General features: G+C 36.4%; 1 protein-coding gene and 2 long non-coding RNA genes across 5 annotated transcripts in view; 1 reads left to right on the top strand and 2 right to left on the bottom strand.

Moving 5' to 3' along the window:
- Positions 1–18193, bottom strand: part of LOC126830719 (serine/arginine repetitive matrix protein 2-like) — a 324241-nt gene that overhangs the window by 224901 nt on the left and 81147 nt on the right. The window lies entirely within an intron of this gene.
- On the top strand, positions 5647–8228 carry LOC130014429 (uncharacterized). The gene is made up of 3 exons (XR_008789422.1): positions 5647–5944; positions 6126–6267; positions 7519–8228. It is a non-coding gene; the product is annotated as an uncharacterized LOC130014429 (long non-coding RNA).
- Positions 6449–10373, bottom strand: LOC126830792 (uncharacterized). The gene is made up of 3 exons (XR_007683982.2): positions 8701–10373; positions 8164–8267; positions 6449–7475 (listed from the first exon to the last, which is right to left on the bottom strand). It is a non-coding gene; the product is annotated as an uncharacterized LOC126830792 (long non-coding RNA).

Here is an 18193-nt window from a genome sequence, read left to right as displayed (position 1 = left end):
GCATGGGCAAACGATTGGGGATTCAAAGTCTCGGAGAAGAAAACAGTTGGCATGCTTGTAAGCAGGGATAGAGGGATAAGCAGAATGACTCTGTGTATGAACGGGAAAACCATCAAGTTTAAAGACCAAACCAAGTTCCTTGGCGTAATCTTTGACCGAAGGCTGACCTGGAAACCGCATATCAACGAGACTGTAGATAGATGCACCAAAATCCTAAACCTTATGAGGAAAATAACGGGCAGCACTTGGGGGGGCCAACAGAGTCACACTAATGATGGTGTATCGTGCTCTAATACGATCTGTACTAGACTACGGCTCTCTGGCCTTCATGAACTGCGCGCCATTACTCTTATAGAAGCTTGACACCATCCAATACAAAGCTCTGTGTATTGCGACTGGCGTAGGGCAAGGGACTGGGAGAGAGCCACTACTGCAGGAAGCCGGGGAGCTGCCCCTATCCCTAAGAAGAAAAGAACTAGCGACAAGGTACTGGGCTAAGATCTCGCAACTGGGCGAAAGTTCCCCAACCTTTGTCAGTCTACAAAATACAAGATATGTGAGAGATCCTAGAAAGAAAAGCTTGGGCCAGGGTATCAGGGAAACAATCAAGGAACTGCGACTGGGGGAGATCGTGATAAATGAACACGACCCCCCAGCGATCGCCCCTTGGACGCTCCCTATACCGCCGGTTAATCTAAATCTACTACAGAAAACCGACAAGAAAAACAACCCCACTGCTGCACGTGCTTTCTCTCTAGAACACCTGGAAGACAACTGGCCGTCTGATGACTGGGACCATGTGTACACGGATGGCTCACGCAATCCTGAAAGGGGCACCAGCTCGTTTGGAATATACCTGCCAAACGGGGAACAGGGAATAAGCAGGAAACCTCCCAATAACTGTTCGGTGTACACTGCAGAGCTTGTGGCCATTCATGACACTATATCATGGATTTCCCATCAAAAGACTAGTAAGTTCGTCATTCCAAGCGACTCTCTGAGCAGTCTGATTTCAATCCAAAATGACAACTCGGACTCAAGACCAGAAGTCATTTTGGAAATCAGGCAGCTAGCTGTACCAGAGGGTTTTAGAGAAGGGAAGCGAAGTAGAACTTGTGTGGATTCCATCACATGTCAACATTAGAGGAAACGAGGAGGCAGATCGACTAGCCAATGAAGGTCTCAAGGACACAACACCACTCCGCACCATAGACTACAGCACCACGGAAATCTACAGTATGGTCAAAAAACAGGTCAATTCAATCTGGGAATTAAATCACTTTGAACTTGACACATACAGATTCTGGCTGGATGACAAGATCTACACAAAGACAACACTCAATCACCCTAGAAGAGATATTTGTAGACTTATATCGAAGCTATGGGTGAAAGAGCAGCTGCGAGACTACAACCACCAAGTCATCATCTGTGAGTGTGGAGAAGAATGTACCACCAACCATGTGCTGGTGGACTGCGAGGTATACAAGGAGGAGAGAAGGGAACTAGTGAGAACAATGGAGACCAATCAACACTAAGAACCTACTCTTCCCGAGACCAGATCTGAAACTGCAAATCTTCGAACAAATCCACGCCCTAATGGACACAGTTGGACTAAGTAGAATAGTGAAGTAAGAGGGAGTCACGGTTAGACGGGCCCGGCATCTAAACACTAAACTACATAGGGGATTTATACCAAACTGGCAGGATAGTGGAGTAAGGGGGAGTCACGATCAGACGGACTCGGCATCTAAACACTATTCCACCAAAAACAGACACCAAACCTACAGAGTGGGATAGTGGAGTAAGGGGAGGTCACGATAAGACGGGCCTGGCACCTAAACACAAACCCCACAAAGATGACATCTACTAAACTAGCAGGATAGTGGAGTAAGGGGGAGTTACGGTCAGACGAACTCGGCACCTAAACACTATTCCGCAAATAAAACTGATACCAAACCCAGAGAGTGGGATAGCGGAGTAAGGGGAGGCAACGATAAGACGGGCCTGGCACCTAAACACTAACCCCAAACGATGATATCTACCAATCCAGAAGCAGACGCGATCATCTACCAAACGATATGTTTTATATTAAATAAAGGGAAGAACTTCCCACTAAACCAAATCCATGGCCTAAGGCCAAATGGAAAGATTGCAAAATCATATTCTAAAAAACAGGAATCAGCTTCGGCTCTCCTATGTCTTGTCTGCGATATCACTTATGTGGAAGCAGACGTTAAACACCAAGAACGAACGAACGGATATTTATCATTAACTTGAAAATGTGACCTGTATGTGTTACGAAACGTCGTTATTAAATAATAGAGAAGTAGTTACATCCATATATACCTTGTGTTGTGTTTTGTTATGAATAGTTAACTGTGCTTCTAGATGTCATTTAAAGATTTTATCTATTCATGTTTGCTTTCCTATCGGTTCTTGTATAAGATTTACTGTTTAGCATATCCTTGCTTTAGTGTGTAACATTTTATTTAATCGGGAGACGTGTTCGTCGACGTCAACGTCAAGCCTGCAAGAATAGACCGTGGCACTGTAAGAGGAGTGGGTCAGATTGCCCCAAATCGTGATTGGACGTTTGATTAGGGGCATGCCACGACGAATTGCTGAATGTCTGAAGATTGGTGGAGCAAATACTCATTAATAAGACAAAAATCAAAAACGTTTGTTTTCACTTTTAACATACCCTGGTTACCTCTAATAAAAAACGGCAGTGCATTTCCGCAGTTTTGTATTGTTTCTGAATATCCCCCACTTTCTTTGAAGAGTATACATTAAAATCTGATTAAAAGTAACAACTCATTAAGTAATTATCAGAAAACCATTAGAATTTGTTTGGTTTTTATAAAGTTCTGCCTCATGCTAACCTTTAGTATACAAAACATCATGGATTTAGCTGTTCAAGTCATAAAGATTCATTGAAAATCAATATACTTGTTCGTCTCAAGACCTTAAACTCTGTGTATCAATCCGAAGTCAATCGGATGATAATTTTAGCCTCTAGAACGTCACAGGATTTTTCAAAGTGATCAAGGGCTTTGGCAGTATTTATCCGAAATCGTTGAAAATCAATATGATTCTTCATCTCATGGCCTCAAACACTGTGTATAAATTTAAAGTCAATCGGATATTAACTTTAGCCTCTAGAGCGTCCACAAGATTTTTCAAAGTGATCAAGGGCCATAACTCTGGAAGTAATTATCTGAAATTGCTGAAAATCAATAGGATTCTTCGTATCATGACCTTAAACACTGTGTATAAATTTAAAGTCAATCGGATATTAACTTTGACCTCTAGAGCAGGATCTTAATCGGCTGTTTTTTGTTGGCTTTAGCCGATTGATCTTTAATCTAGCCGATTGGTAAAACAATAAACCGGCCACTAAGGTATCACAAATCAATCTACTTTCGGCCGATTTACAAAGAATTAATTATCAGGCCGATTGGTAAAACAATGAACTGGCCACTATCATAAATCAATCTACTTTCGGCCGATTACAAAGAGTTAATTATTACTCGTCGATTAAGAAACCCATCAAAGAGTCAATCATTACAATGAATACCGTCGGCTTATTTTATAAATAAACAACTTAATTGAGGTAATCATGCCAAGTACTTGAACACCTCACAGAATGACACCAGAAACGTAAACGAGATTTAACTGAAGATAGAGATAGCGGCGTTGACCTTGAACTTCAAGCATGCACGTCGTCAATGGAAATTCCAAAAGCCGGAGATCCTCCCACGTCCAATGTAGGTCAACCAAATTATCGGCAATAAAATACCATATTAATCTGACGATCATACCTACGTAGCAAAGAAAGACGATGGCAGAACAAAGAGTTTAATTCCTAAATCTATAGAAATTATTTCAAACCGGGCGTTAATCGAAATGGGTATTTCATAGCAAAAAGAAATCAATTGCCATCGAAAATTATGATTATGAACAATAATTGAACGATTTGACAGAACGGGACATGAAATGACAAAAAATTATCTCGTGATTTTAATTATTGTGGTGAAATTATTTCTTTAATATTCAGTGAAATTGAGGAAGAGATCCTCTCAGATATCCGAATGAGTCCTGCTGTGTATACTAGTAACACTAAAAATAAACTAACCTGAATCACGACAATTGGCCACGCGACCATTCGTAGGAACAGCATATTTCCGAGTTCCGACTACACGGAAACTGATTTGTGCTACTTTGTTATTTATATACTTTGTTATTTTTATATATATTAACATGTGCTTACGAATAATATAATTTAAAAAAAAAACATTTGTATGTAGGCCTACTTGTAGTTTTTACTAATTTATAACTTCCGTTTAGTTGGATGAAAGCAAAAGTAGGAATATGCAATGCAAGTTGCTGAAATCATAATGACTATAAATGTCGATATTATAGCGATGTATGGATACAAGTATGCAATTATAAAGGTCCTGTTTATTCGGAGTTTCAGCTATTATTATCCGAATACGTTATGCAATTAGTGAATTATGCAATTACTGTCGTGAATAGAATATGAATAAACCAACATGTTTGTTGTTGAAAAGACGACTATCCGTTAGGCCTACCCGTGGCCGGTTCATTTCAAAATGGATTAAGAACCCTGCTCTAGAGTGTCCATAAGATTTTTCAAAGTGATCAAGGGCCATAACTCTGGCAGTAATTATCGGAAATTGCTGAAAATAAATAGGATTCTTTGTCTCGTGACCTTGAATACTGTGTATCAATTTAACTTTAGCCTATAGAGCATCCAGAAGCAATTGACGGATAGCCAGTGCAGACGTAGCCATGCCCCTTAGAGTAAAGGGAGATAATCCAAATTAAGCCGGTCACCAAGCCAAACAATGATGGCGGCAGTTTTAACATTAAGCGATGTACCCAGCGATTTTTCCTCGAGGTATTTGCCATACATACCTTCGCTAAGACAGAAACAGCGAGCTACAGCTTTTTCCAGGGGGGTCATACTTCAAATCCATGTCCCTATCGGCCGGTATTGATGCAAATTCCATTCATATTTTCGCTCGAATTCATCGAAGCATACACAAATCGGACGAACCGCACCAGACGTCAATAGATGTCAACATACAAGACCAGACTATAACAGAGGCTCACTGTAGCTGTAAAGCAGGGTAAATATCAGCTTTTTTTTTTTTTTATAGAAATATCAATTATCATACAATAATTCATTAAACGTTTTCTAAAATGACAATTATTCATTTTTATTCTTTTGACTGATACACTGCATACTTTTGTCAAACACTAGTCTGGCTTCATCATCTTCATGTTATCCTCACAGTCATTATTAGCCTACTCCTACTGTACTACTTAGGCCTATTCATATTTGATCAGTATGATTTTTTTATTGCATGTAGAAATTGTAACATTATTTTATTATTTTTGTGGTTTTATTTTCATGATGAAAAATAGGAGAGGCTAAAAAATTTAAAATTGCATTGCCCTAGATCTAGGCCCTACCCGACATTATTTTTGTTTTTATTATTTCTATTGTGCTTTTTTTCAGTTTAACTTGATTTCTGTTTACCTGTTCAGTTTCTTTTTTTTATATTTTTTATACTGTAAGTATGTCCCAGCTACTTTTGTGTAGATGTTAAATTACCTGCTTATATTCAGGTGTGAATTTTTGTGATAATTGAATTATTGATTGAATTATTTAGTTTTATTTTTCACTAATAAATAGTAAACTTGAAAATTTTAATAAATTTGTCTATGATCTAAAATATGAGCCCATTATGATTGTATTTTTAGAATAGGTGGAAAGTGTGCTCATGTGTTAGCAATTATAATAATGATAGAAGAATGGAAGATAGCAGGATATAAAGATGTACCTTCTCAACCATCACCAACCTGGGAATGTAAATAGAAAAAGAAAGCCTGTGATGGCTAATTTTAACGACAACAGGTAAGTGTTCAGGTGACATAGGCAACCACCGCATTAGAAAATGTTCTTAGGGAGTTTTGTAATTATCGTGATCGTCCAGTTAAAAATATGATGCAAAAAATATAGTAAAATACAAGGAGTTTCACATGCATGCAATTTCTATAAATATGGTTGTTTAGTAGCTTGATACTTTCCTTTTCAGAAAAATTAAAGTATCAGATGCTAATATTTTACATCTTCAAACCTTGAAGGACAGTCCCATCACGTACTTGGTGAGCAGCACAGCTGACTCCATTACAACACCCATTGGCCCGCAACTTATTGGATCCCCACTTGCATATCATGTACGTAATAATGTATCTATATTGATTTGGGCCTGTATAAGTTTTTCAGTCAAACAGCTGATGCGAAACCGTAATAAAAACAATATCATTAGTTAACCCCCCATGTTTTCAGTACCATAACAAAAACACAATGGGGTATTTTATATTCCATTTCTATTTCTCAATAAGGAATGGCATAAAATTCGTTAAAACACAACAGACAAGCCATATTTGATTAACACAGCTGAACAAGCTCAGACTAACTTTATTGCTTAGGAGTTTAAACTGTTTAACCTGACATATTGCTCTTTCAACATGTACCCTGTTTAGCTATTTTAATTGTCTCTGCAACGGCTGGGGCACTCATTTGGGAGGTGGATCATGGCACAAATGGTGGAATATTTCAGCATAATCCGACTTTATTGATTTCTTTTTCTATCGTAAATCCTTTATCGGTCATAACTCCATCACCTTCTTGCAGTTTACCACTTTGTAATAATGATTTGAAAGTGTCCAAAAACCCACTTCTGTGCATTATTTCTTTGCCTGAGATTGATCCAGAAAATAACATAGATGCAAACACAATAGATCCCCTTGGGTCAACACCAACAAGACCCGTCAGTGTGGTACAAGATTTGTAGTCTGAATAACATTGCCTCTGTCTATGGAGGGAACTTGGTCTCTGAATTTTTATTTCTGTTCCATCAATTATGACTATTGTGTTGGGATAATCAGTTTTAAATTTTCAATGATAATGTCTCTGTTTGGCCATATAAAAAGAGAGTCAAGACTGTAAAACATATAGTTGATCCAATTAGAAAATAAACAGCTACAATCTTGGGAAGAAATTCCAAACATATCTGATATGTGTTTAAAATCAATGTCCTGTCTTAATTTTATTAAAACTAATAGAAGCTGATCGTCTAGAGAAACATCGAATAAGCTGCTAATATTCTTAGAAAATTCAAATGGTAAATCATCTGCTGGTACAAAAACCTTATATACATTATAAAAACGGTCATATGAAAAGCCAGTATAATATTGAAATGAATCTTTTTTTAAAGTTGAACAACTAAAACATTGCGTTGATAGGTCGATACTAGTTCCTTTATCTACTTGTTGAACTTGACCGCATTTAAGATTATCATTTTCCAGAATTAACTTTGCATGTTCTTCCTTCATTTTCATATTTTCTGCAGCAAGGGCCAAGATGTCCATCGATTGAAATCCTGAAAAATATGAACAGTAAATAGATTATAATATGTATTTCAGGCACCCCTTATGCAAGTGGCAACAGAACCAAGAGCAGAGAACTCAGATAAATGTGGTGAAATTGCTTTTCCAAAACCAGTTGCTGTACATTTAGATTTAGAACAGATAGAAAAGATGAAAGTTGAGTGGAAAGAAATAGATGTAAATCAAGATGAAGCCATAAAAAATAGAGAGATCCACAAGAAATAATAATAACAACTGGATGAACCAAAGAAAGTGTCATGTTACTGCCTCAAATTTTGGAGCTGTTATGAAAAGAAAGAAAGAAATAAATGATTCATTTTTAAAAAACACATTTGACAAAAGTAATTTTTATTCTGTTCCCACTTCTTATGGGCAAGCAAATGAAACCACTGCTAAACAAATGTATATAAAAGTTTTATTAAAACAGACTGGAAATCATATTCATGACATTGGATTTGTAATAAATCCTGCTTTTCCATTTTTAGGGACAACTTCTCGTAACTGGGGCCCAATTTTGCGACTTTGTCACTTTTACGAGACAGGATTTCTGCATAGAGAGAATATATCCCGAAAAAGAAACCATGCAGAAGCTTGTTTCAAAATTATCATGTTTTTATGTTGAACATTTAAAGCCATTTCTAATTAAAAATTCTACATGTCTATGAAATAAGTTTAACTAACCTGTGGCAGTATTAACTGCATTCTCTGTCTGTACCATTTTATTATTCAATGCATTTACTTCACAGTTTTCATACTCAATATTATTATTTGACTTTATAGAAACTCTGTAAAGAAGTTCATAATTATATAAAATTTGTCCATAAATATAAAATTTGTACATAAATATATTCAGTATTTTTATACCAGAGACTGTAATTTTGTAAATAGTAAAATATATCCTTGTTTGCTGCTAAAACCTGGCGTCTTATATTAATAAATATAATAATTAGACTAGCCATTAATAAAAAAAATGCAGCATTAACACAACTTTCTCTATTTTAATTTCATGCTATTACCATAACTTACAGTTACAGATGCATAAAGAATGTGTGTACTTTATACCAGGGTATAAATGAAATATATCTAAGATGATATACATGTAGAACAGTCTGTGGTGTAAGACAGAGAGAAATTGATTTTAAAGTCCAGTCGACAAAAACTTAATGTGAGCACAGGAAATAATTATTCTAAAGCTGATAAACCCATTGTTAATGTTACCTTAAAACCTTTGATTCAACCACTGCAGGTTTCTCAATATAATTACTTCTGGGTTTGGGTGGTGGTCTAGGTTGAGTAATGTGATCATAGTGCAATGCAGCGATGGGATCTGGCTAAAAGGAGGCCAAAATATAAGAAGAATGTTATTATATAAGTAAGTTTACATACTTACATGACCATATCATTCATATTGATATTACCAAGCTGTTAATTGGCAACTTGATTTGCTTTTTGTCTATTTTTTTTTTTTTTTTTTTTTTTCAAACTTTTTATTCAAACTTGAAATTAAGGCTCATGCCTGAACTATTCAGCCTGCAGGCCTGTCCTGTAGGAGTCAAACAAGAAACGATTCAAATTGAAATAAGATCAATTTCTATATTGATGATTATAATTTATAAAAAAGATGGTTTCTGCACTGGCTGTCAGTCACTTCTGCCCTGGTGCAATAACGGAATAAATTTAGAAAAATGTTTGAACTGACATTTTAATGTCACATTGGCAAAACACTTTAAAAACAGCCACATATAATTAGCCTATATAAATAGTATAATTATATAATACTATTAGGTAGCCCTATGGCTAGGCCTATAGGCCTACCAGTACTAGTGCCAGTGGTGATAGGCCTACATCACAAAAATGATGATGCAATAGTCAAGTACAGGTATTTCATTTTGTTTGGAAAAAAATATAGTAGGCAAGAAAGTCTATATGCATAAAAGTATAAATAAATAATAACCTTAGTGCACACAAGCAGATGTTTGGCCTTTCTCCGCTCACCCAGTATCTCTCCGTTTAACTGCTCGAAAGGTCGTCCGCATAAACGTATCCATCGTCTGGCTTTATCGCGTGTTCTTCCAAGCTTTGGGAAAGGAATAAAGGTTATCCCTCCTGTCAGGCTCTCCGGGTATCTACTATCCGAATTACACGTACCCCAAGCACATCTCTTTACCATTATGACGGGTTGGTGGTTAACGTCTGCTGGAAATACCTTTATTTACGTCTGGCGGGCTAAGTTGACGGGCACAATGACGGACAAAATATAGCCGGCTCACGCAGAAGGGAAGGCGTTTCTTGATTGGTTGATTTATTATTTTGAGTGACAGCTGCGATCCGTCAATTGTAGACGGCGGAACGTCGGACAGGGGGGACAACAATATACGACCACATTTAAATGTGGTCGTATAAAAAGGAAATAAGGATATATGTTCCAACCAGTGATGGGATTTAAAAAATTTCTTTGGGTCCACAACCTTGATATACCATATTTTTTACGCTATTTGAGAACGGACTGCAGCCATTTTGTCTGTCAATTTGGGGCCGATTTACATGAAATTCGAACTCAGCAATCCTTAGGATGTAACGGTGATATAATAATACAGCTTTTTAAATCAGATAAAAATTATGACCTCTATAGGGTCCACAAGCTAAAAACGCCATAATTCAGGAAGTTACAGTCCGATATGCGCGAATATCGAAAGGAACCGAGATCTTTGGTTTATAAACTTACATTTCAAGTTTCAACAAAATCGGATAAAAATTGTGACCTATATAGGGTCCACAACCTTGATTTACCATATTTTTACGCTATTTGAGAACGAAGGGCGGCCATTTTGTCTGTCAATTTTAGGCCGATTTTCACGAAATTTGAACTCAGCTGTCCTTAGGGTGTAATGGTGATATAATAATACGTTTTTTTAAATCAGATAAAAATTATGACCTCTATAGGGTCCACAAGCTAAAAACGCGATTTTTCTTACAATCAAGGGACATAATTTAGGAAGTTACAGTCCGATATACGCGAATATCGAAAGGAACCGAGATCTTTGGGTTATAAACTTACATTTCAAGTCTCAACAAAATCGGATAAAAATTGTGACCTCTATAGGGTCCACAACCTTGATATACCATATATTTTTATGCTATTTGAGAACGAACGGCGACCATTTTGTCTGTCAATTTGGGGCCGATTTTCACGAAATTCGAACTCGGCCATCCTTAGGGTGTAACGGTGATATAATAATACATTTTTTTAAATTGGATAAAAAAATATGACCTCTATAGTTCGAATTTCAGACATCCTTAGGGTGTAACGGGGATATAATAATACGTTTTTTTAAATCGGATAAAAATTACGACCTCTATAGGGTCCACAAGCTAAAAACGTGATTTTTCGTACAATCAGGGGCCATAATTCAGGAAGTTACGGTCCGATATGCACGAATATCGAAAGGAACCGAGATCTTTGGGTTATAAACTAACATTTCAAGTTTCAACAAAATCGGATAAAAATTGTAACCTCTATAGGGGTCCACAAGCTAAAAACATGATTTTTCGTACAAACAGGGGCCATAATCCATGAAGTTTCGATCCAATACATGCCAATATCGAAAGCAGCCGAGATCTTTTGGCGATAAACCTATATTTCAAGTTTCATCAAAATCGGATAAGAATTGTGACCTGTAGAGTGTCCACATACAAATTGTGGACGGACGGACATCCGGACGTACGAACGTCCGGACCGACAACAATATACGTCCACATGAAAATGTGGGAGTATAAAAATAGGTGCGCCTCGTTATTTTCATATTTAATTCCCGTACAGTATTCAAATTTATGTCAGTAATATTCCTACAAAATTACGTGTTGTCGTAATACGATAGAATGAAAGCGTGCCGACTACTGTCGACTCGTACTTTTTTTCAAAATCACCTCCAAAATTATCGTATTTTTCGGGGTATAAGTTGATACTTTTTTAACAGAAGTCCGGCATTCGTCTTATACTACGTTCTGACTTCTATCAGAGGCGCGCTGTCGATCTCTCGCTCCATCGCTCACCTAAATCCCAATCCTGGTGCGTTTTTTATTGCTCTCCTCGGTCCTTCGTAATCACTCTCCCCAGCTGCGTATTTTATTTCCACAAAAAACGTCAGAAATTGACGAGCATCAGTCGGCCTCGTTGAGTGTCATTCATGTTTACTTCTTAAACGCTTCCCATTAATTAGCTCCGTACCGAGTAATTTCATTGGTCAATATTTATATATCTACGCATACATGCCCAATCAGCAATTCGGTATTATAATCGTTCACACAATCTAGTCTCGATTGAGTCGATTATCCAGGCATTTTAAAGGCTAAGAAATTGAAGTAAATGTTCAGTCTTGTTGGCTATGAAGACTACAGCTTCGTCATGACAACAGACACTTCCACCCAGACCAAGCGCTTTTTCATTAGTGCCGTTATTTTAATGTTTACGAAGTTCTTCGCTCTTTTGAATATTATTATTCACGCCAGCTCTATATTTGTGTCTATGCCACCGGTGAAAGAGACAAAACATTGTGTGTCATTGAAAACTTTCAAAAGTTGGAAAAGTGTTTTTTTATTCTAGTCAAAATAAAAAAGAAACAAAATAATAGCAATACAGTGTTTCTTTTTCAAATAAACAAGATTGCATATGATTACATGTGTTATCATCTTTCCTTAAAGCAGGAGAGCAATTTTCATTTTTTTCCCAATCCATGGAGAGCTTTTCTTAGCTCCCCATGATTTTTTAGACTTGAAGACCTGAAAAAAGACAACCAGAAATTTTTTTGGCAGTGACCGTCGCTCCACGATACCGAGCCAGTGACATCATCTGCTAAATAATAGCACTTGCACGCGCTATCCCTAAAACAATTGACTACTTACATGTACACTATTCCAATCGAAATATTTGTCGACATTTCTCAGCTTGTTTATTTCTTTTTTTTAAACATAAACCCCATTCAAAATATTATCATAAACCCGAGAATATGCCATCAAAATAGAATCTTTCCTCCGACGTGATAATAGTCACGTTTACATCTCTTGTAGTTTCATGCGTCTCGCGAGATTTCTACTTTAGTTTTCGATTATTGTATTATAACCATGTGTGGATGTTTGTGTAAAATAGCTTTATATAACGTCCGCTTCCACCTGTGATATCGCAGAAAAATTAACGGATATATTGAGTTATAAGTTAACGTGATAATTGTCATGTTTACATCTCTTGTAATTTCACGCGTCTAGCGAGATTTCTACTTTCGTTTTCGATTATTGTATTATAACCACATGTGTGTGTGTGTGTGTGTGTGAAATAGCTTTATTTAACGTCCGCTTCCACCGAAGTGATATCGCAGACAAATTAACGGATATATTGATTTACAAGTTAACAGATAATATATTGATTTGGGGTGTCATGTACTCTTATAATATGTGACATCTATGATTAGTTTATATATATTGTCGGCTCACATCAATGGGATTAAAATGTTCGACAATGGAGAAACCACAAGATAAACATTTAGATCAAAATGATAATCATTCTTATTGGATTGATGAGTAGTCCGACAAAGGGGAAGCAATGACTTCTGTTTAAGATTAGATTGATGAATTGTCCGACAAAGGATTAAGTCAGTCAATCATGACAGATTAAGTAGTTAATCAAGGTAGGTGTATCGACTGTATAACACGATAAATAAGTTGATCACTTAAATACCTAATCAATCCAGCCTATTATCAACGATAATCGGGTTGAGTGGTAGTTATACACTCAGTACACTATATTAATTTGGGGATTTTGAATATTATTGACCATGTCTTGATATCCGATTGGGCATATTCCTGGTCGGACAATTTAGGACGTTTGGTAAAAAGCGTCGGACAGGTCCGGAATATACAGGCGAAATCCCATCTCTGGTTCCAACTATCGCCTGATATCATTACTCTCGATAATAAATAAAATCTTTGAACATTGTATTTATAAGCATGTCTTTAACTTCCTTCTAGACAACAAGACACTTACAAAATTTCAAAGTGGTTTTATGAAAGGAGACTCGACTATCTATCAACTTCTAGACTTACTCAAATAAAACCTTTGTTGTTTTAATGTATCAAATACATCAATAAGCAACTATGTGCAAAGTTTCGTGTTTCTGGATCAAAGATATTTTTCATAATTAGTGATTGAAAGTTGAGTAAATTCTCAACTTAAGTCTGAGAATGCTTTGTGAACTCGGGGCCTGAGCTCAAGATTCTGGGCGCCTTTATAGGGCGCACCTTTTTAGTTATATCAGATTTTGAAAAAATAATATTTGCTTTCAAAAAGTGGTACTGAACTGTCAAAATTTTAGTTTTTGGTAAAATTACATCACTTCCGGTGCCAACAGGAAACACTATCAGTAACATAAAAATGACAATTTAGACAAGGGAACGTATGAACTTTGTTTTATACAAATTGAACAATAAATAAATAATCTATGACCGAAAAACTAAATTAGCCAATGGCAGCTAACGTAAATTACTGAGCTGAAATGGGTTCACATTTTTGCTCAAGTAGGATGACTCTTTAATCCTGTGTAAAATACCATCAAGCAATATTCATAAATAAAAAAAATTGGGGTAAAAATTTTAATTTTCTAAACTTGGCGCCTTATATCTACGAAGATTTTGCAGAAAATCAAAATCACAAGTAGAACAACTGTGTGCCCTGTCTCAGGCTATGCCAAAATGTATTGAAAGTTAAAATCCAACGATTATTGTTAAAATTAAGACAATATTTTTAAAAACGACAACTTCGGTGATATCGGACATTTCCCATTGTCGCAAAACATTCAAAATAGCTTTATCGTCTACGTAACACCCACTTTCGCAGTAAACCGAAGACCCTGTAACGAAGTAACAAATAGTTGCCATGATATAAGCATAATAAATCATATCAGTTTAAAACCAGCGGCTGCCAGGCAGGATACGCCCACATTTTCGAGAGATGGATAGAGAACAAGCTAACAAGAAAGTGATTTTTCCTACAATCAAGGGCCATAATTCTGGAAATTACAATTCGATATGCGTGAATATCGAAAGGAATCGAGATCTTTGGGTTATAAACTTACATTTCAAGTTTCAACAAAATCGGATAAAAATTGTGACCTCTATAGTGTCCACAACCTTGATATACCATATTTTTACGCTATTTGAGAACGAACGGCGGCCATTTTGTCTGTCAATTTTGGGCCGATTTTTCACGAAATTCCAACTCAGCTGTCCTTAGGGTGTAACGGTGATATAATAATACGTTTTTTTAAATCGGATAAAAATTATGACCTCTATAGGGTCAACAAGCTAAAAACGCGATTTTTGGTTCAATCAGGGGCCATAATTCAGGAAGTTACGGTCCGATATGCGCGAATATCGAAAGGAATCGAGATCTTTGGATTATCAACTTAGATTTCTAGTTTCAACAAAATCGGATAACAATTGTGACCTCTATAGTGTCCACAAGCTAAAAACGTGATTTTTCGTACAAACAGGGGCCATAATCCATGAAGTTTCGATCCGTTACATGCCAATATCGAAAGGAACCGAGATCTTTTGGAGATAAACCTATATTTCAAGTTTCGTCTAAATCGGATAAGAATTGTGACCTGTAGAGTGTCCACAAACAAATTGTGGACGGACGGACGTCCGGACGGACAGGGGCGACGGCATAATACGTCCACATGAAAATGTGGGCGTATAAAAATATATATTTGCTTTCGAAAAGTGGTAGCGAACTGTCAAATTGTAGTTTTTGGTAAAATTACGCCACTTACGGTGCCGAAAGATAACTCTATCGGTAACAAACAAAGATAGGTTGCCCACAGCTGCTAAATTTTCCGAGTAGTCGACAAGGGTTGTGACATATTTATTCTTTTGTGGGGAATTTAATAGACAATTGTATACAGATGACATTATAATTTTCGTCGTTTGAGGGTTCACAAGGTTCTAAAAACTAAAACAAGGGCCGTAACTCTGGAAGTAATCTCGAGAGATTGTTCAAATTCGACAGGCTTTTTCGTTTTACTAATTCAAATAATGCATATAAATTTCATACAGATTGGATGATTACGTTTGTCGTTCGAACGTTCACAAAGTTCAACAAAGTAAATCAAGGGCCATAACTCTAGACGTAATTGACAGAAATTGCTGACATTCAATAGGCTTCTTCATTTCACTAATTTAAAGTAGCTAAGTCCGTAACTCAATATCATCCAAAATCTTTGACATTGAAAACACATTTTTTTTTGCAATTTAAATCAGCATTGGTGTTGTGATCTTACCTGGAAAAGATGGGCTTCTGATATCGTGTACCATAATGCGTTTCAGCGCCATTTATAACAAGGTGCTCAATGAATGAGGCTAGATATATTCCACAAGTCATGTCAAACGGTGATATCATGTTCTTATTTGGAGAGCATGCACAATAAATAATATCGGTGTTGACTGGAATAACAAGAAGCTAGAAACTGACTTGCAGAACATAACTGATGACAATTCACAGTAAAACGGACAGGATTGAATGTGAAACAGTTTATATAAATTCATATTACATTATTATATGTGTTGCGACCCATTTGTGCCAATTTCTAGGTCCAAAATATTAGCGATTTAGCTCCTTTCAATGATGCATGTGAATTTCATACAGATCGGTTGATAAATTTTGTCGTTCAAGCGTTCACAAGATTCAACAAAGTTAAACAAGGGCCATAACTCTAGATGTAATTAACGGAAATTTGCTGAAACTCAATAGGCTTGTTCGTTTTACTAATTTAAATGATACATGTAAATTTCATACAGATTGGATAAGAACTTTTGTCGATAGAGCACTTACAAGATACAACAAAGTGAAACAAGGGCCATAACTCACGACGTAATTAACGGAAATTGCTGAAATTCAATAGTAGCGATTTAGCTCCTTTAAATATGCATATCAATTTCATACAGATCCCTTGATAACTTTTGTTGTTAGAGCGTTCACAAGGTGCAACAAATTGACACAAGGGCCATAACTCCAGAAGAAATTAACGGAAATTGCTGAAATTCAATAGGCTTCTTCATTTCACTAATTTAATGATGCATATCAATTTCAAACAGATCGGATGATAACTGTTGTCATTAGAGCGTTCACAAGATTCAACAAAGTGAAACAAGGGCCATAACTGTAGGTGTAATTAACCGAAATTGCTGAAATTCAATAGGCTTCTTTGTTTTACTACTTTAAATGATGCATATAAATTTCATACAGATTGGTTGATAACTTTTGTCGTTAGAGCGTTCACAAGTTGCAACAAGCCAACAGTGAGGCTGATGTCCCCCGCCGAAATAGGAAAATAATTAGAGGACACATATAAATTTATCACAAATTATCTTTTACAAAGTATTGAACAATCAAACAGTATATCTTTACTTATAGTCTAAGCATACAATGTTTTTGATGGAATAATTATAGCATATTAAGGGGAAAACATGCTCTATGCCTACAGATCTAGAGTTTGGTTGTATCAACGGGTCTATTTTCCATCTTGCTGCAAGTTGTGCAAAGTTCACTGTTTTCTTTCTGTCATTAAATGTCAATTCATTATTGCATACTACATATTTAATTAATTTATAATAGTTTCTTTTTCAATTTGTTTTTTCCATTTATTTGTTTATTTACCTTGCCTATATTCATTGTATTGGATTGTATTGGAATTGCTCAATTGATCGATCTTAGTCAAGGTATTACTGTAATGAAACTATACACCAAGTTTCATCACTCTCACTTAATTAGAACTAAAGTTATAGTGTCCCAAAGCATCAACCAATCAAATTGTTTATCTACTTAATTAGAACTAAAGTTATAGTGTCCCAAAGCATCAACCAATCAAATTGTTTATCTCTGCTTACCCTAAGCGGAACGGACAGACAAACAGACAGACGGACGAACCCATTTTAATAGTTCCCTGCTTTCTTCGAAAGGCGGGGGACAATAAGCATGAACATTTACTCAATTCGAAGATCAACCAATCAAATTGTTTATCTCTGCTTACCATAAGCGGAACGGACAGACAGACAAACAGACAGACGGACGAACCCATTTTAATAGTTCCCTGCTTTCTTCGAAAGGCGGGGGACAATCAAAGTAGGAGAGTTATTGTTTTCCAAAGTCTCGACCAATCAAATTGCGTATCGCTCTGCTTACCCTGAGCAGAAAATGCTCATTATCAAACTTAGTCAAGGTATTACTGTAATGAAACTATACACCAAGTTTCATCAATCTCACTTAATTAGAACTAAAGTTATCGTGTCCCAAAGCATCAACCAATCAAATTGCTTATCTCTGCTTACCCTAAGCGGAAAATGCTCATCTTCGAACTCCATCAAGGCATTGACCTAATTAACACATACACCAAGTTTGAACATTCTAGCTCAATTAGGAAGAGAGTTATCGTGCCCCAAAGTATCAACCAATCAAATTGCTTATCTCTGCTTACCCTCAGCGGAAAATGCTCATCTTCGAACTCCATCAAGGCATTGACCTAATAAACACATACACCAAGTTTGAACATTCTAGCTCAATTAAAAGTTATCGTGTCCCAAAGCATCAACCAATCAAATTGCTTATCTCTGCTTACCCTAAGCGGAAAATGCTCATCTTCGAACTCCATCAAGGCATTGACCT

This window comes from Patella vulgata, chromosome 1 (assembly GCF_932274485.2).
Source record: "Patella vulgata chromosome 1, xgPatVulg1.2, whole genome shotgun sequence".
Taxonomy (NCBI): Eukaryota; Metazoa; Mollusca; class Gastropoda; family Patellidae; genus Patella; species Patella vulgata.
Note: the sequence above shows the minus strand (reverse complement) of the source record. Positions and strands in the feature narration are given on the sequence as shown.